General features: G+C 35.1%; 1 pseudogene; it reads right to left on the bottom strand.

Annotated features, from left to right (window-relative positions):
- Positions 1 to 206: 206 nt before the first annotated feature.
- Positions 207 to 3,179, bottom strand: part of LOC102828983 — a 43,898-nt pseudogene continuing 40,925 nt past the window's right edge.

Here is a 3,179-nt window from a genome sequence, read left to right as displayed (position 1 = left end):
TTGCTGTGAATTGAATCCTTTTATACAAGAAGATTATGCTTGAGCTATCATGACAGTGGATACGGTTTTATAAGACCGCAGTGAGCAGTTTTGGCAGATGCATTGCATTAGGTGAAGACCAATCCTTATACAGAATAAATGTCAATTCCAGAAAGAAGAACATTCTGCCCTTTACATGATGGAAGTAGTCCAATGCAATCAAACTGTCACCAGGATCCTGGAGGAATGGTCTTATATTGTGGATTCATTGTTGTTTTCTGCAGACGGCAGATAAGGCACTCAGTAGTGTGTATATACATGTCAGACATAGTGAGTGCTAATCTATGCCTCTTGGTCTATGTATAACTTGCATCCCTACCACTAAGGCCACTTTGCTCATGAGCCCATCGGGCAATGATAGGAGTGATCAGGGAATGAGAATGATTAGTTTCTAAAGAATATGTTATCTTATCACTTTGATTGTTAAAATATTCCTCTGCTTAGGTAAACCTTTGTTGAATAGTCACAGAAGACACAAATACCTTCATACATTGTACCAATCAGAGAGGTCTATCCAAATACCACTTCCCCACACCTCCTTTTCAACAATAATTTAATCATGTTCCTTCTAAATTCCTGACCATCCAGCCAAACCATTGGCCATAGCCCATGAATCAGTATATATTCACATATGGCCAGTTTGCCTTATAAGTGAAATGATTAGCCTGCTTAAAGTTCTGATCCTTGGGAAGATTTCCCTTCACCACTGTCCTTCAGAAAAGTCCCAGAAAGAGGCTAAAATGCTGCTGCTACTTTCTAGTAGTACCTCTATATTGTTCATTACCATCTGTAAACCAAGCACACATTTTCTCTTCCTCAATCAACTAATATAGAATTCTCTGAGCGCATAAGTATAGAATGGGAGAGGAGAGATAATATTATAGGAGTAGAGGACATTTAGGCCACTTCTTCATGCAAATTTCTCATTCCTTGTGGTTTTGCTCAAATACAATCCCATATATACCAAACCCATTTAGCAATGGGTCACTATTGTGCACATCCAACTTTATGACTGTGTAGGTATGACAACACCCAGTTCATGATAGACAGCTCAGTTCTGTGGTGACTTATTTGCCCATGGTTCAGTCTCTACTAAGAATCAGTAGGAAGGCATTTTTTTTTTTTTTTTCTCAAAAAGAAAGTAATTATCTGGAGATGGTGGCAGGGCTTTGCTCCAAAATCCTAATTCTGTCATTTTTGTGTCTCTTGATTGCTGCATTTAATTAATTTACTTTTACTGTAATTATCAATAAGTATCAATTGATAGCTGTCATTCTGCTGTGTCTCCCACCCCCCCACCCCCACTCCCCCGTGGCACTACTGGTTTCATCATTTTCTATGCTGAGTTTATTTTTATTGTGGGCTTTCATGTCACTGTTCATTGTTGCTTTTCAGTGTTTGACAATGCTTTATGATTTTCCTCTTTTATTTTAAGGAGAAGATATATTACTTTTCCTTGTTGTTATCATGTAATCTATTTAATTATTCCTTAGTTTGAAACAATCTATTCTGCCTTGAAATATACTTGATATCTCTCCATTTGGAAGTATTATAACTGTACTGTTGTTATTGTTGTTGTTAAGTATCTTGCAGTCGGTTCCAACTCATAGTGACCCTGCACAGGGTTTCTGAGGCTGTGAATCTTTACAGGAGCAGAAAGCTTCATCTTTCTCCCTCGGAACAACTGGTAGTTTCCAACTGCTGACCTTGAGGTTAACAGCCCAATTTGTAACCACTACACTACCAAAGCTCCTTATAACTCTACTATTCTCTCTTTCTGCCTTGTAATTATTACTTTGCCAAAAGTTGATACCTCTGGTTTCCCACTTACAGACTCGTAAGTTTGTTTTACTTTGAATACTTCTATATCTGAGTTGACTTTTATGTGGTGTTGCCATATGTGTTGCTATGTTTCTCAGGTTGTTTTCTGCTGCTGTGTTTTCTCTGTTCAAATAACTCTCTTAATATTTTGTTTAAAAACAAACGCTTTTATTTCATTTATCTTGAAATGTCCTTGTTTTCTGTCATATCTGAGAGTAAAGTTTACAATATACATAAATCTTGTTTGGCTTCTCTTTTTCCTTTTAGATTTTTATATATAGCATCTCATTGTCTTCTTCCCTGCGTGGTTTCTGCTGAGAAATCAGAGCTATTCTTCCTGTTTCTTCTTTGTAGATAAAGTTTTGTTTCTCCAAATCTGCTCTCAGGATTATTTCCTTGTTTTATGCTTTGGAGTGTTTGATTATAATATGTCTTCATTAATTCGTTTTTGAGTCCATCCTGTCTGGATTTAGTTCAGTTTCTTCAATGGATATACTCTTGTATTTTGTGATGTTAGGGAAATTTTCATCCAACAACTCTTCAGCAATTTATCTGTGCCTTTTTCTCTTCCTTTTCTAGAATTCTGATCACATATAAGTTATTTCTCTTGATTGTGTCCCACATAAACTTAAGCTTCCTTTAGAGTTTTCTGTTGCTGTTCTTTATTCTGATTGTTCCCCTAATAGATTAGTATTGAAAGACTTGTCTTAAGCTTATTAATTTAGCATCCCTTTGATTCATTTCTACACCGTTGCTTTTTCAGTGTATTATATAGTTCTGAATTATTTAAAATTTTTATGGTTTGTACTTTTTAATTTATCTTGTCATTTTATTTTTCAACTTCATATTTTTCAATCTTTCTCTCAATCCATTGAAGGCACTTAATGGCACTCTTTCTCAAGTAGTGCCAATGATATTTCTTCATCATAAACTTTTTTTTCAAGCTCTGCATTGAAGTCATTTAAGTCATTATGTCCTGTTTCTTTGTGTTAATAAAAAATATTTGTTGCCTCTGAGATATTAGAGTGTCATTGTATCTGTGTTTAATTGATGATTGCATGTTGATGTGTTCTTTGGCAATCACAACCTGCCTTTTCCTGGATACATTAGAGTGGAAATGTATGCAATGTTCTTTGTTCACTGTCACTGTAGATAAGTTTAGGTAGATTATTATTATTTTTTAATTTAAGGTTTTATTGTGCATTGAGTGAAAGGTTACAGGGTATATCATCAGTTTTACATTCAACAAATCATATACCTTGTTTCATTACATTGATTATAATCCCCTCCATGTACCATCAGTTAACATTATTTCTCTC

Source organism: Chrysochloris asiatica, unplaced genomic scaffold (assembly GCF_000296735.1).
Source record: "Chrysochloris asiatica unplaced genomic scaffold, ChrAsi1.0 scaffold00201, whole genome shotgun sequence".
NCBI classification, from domain to species: domain Eukaryota; kingdom Metazoa; phylum Chordata; class Mammalia; order Afrosoricida; family Chrysochloridae; genus Chrysochloris; species Chrysochloris asiatica.
This window is presented reverse-complemented; position numbering and strand designations above follow the sequence as displayed.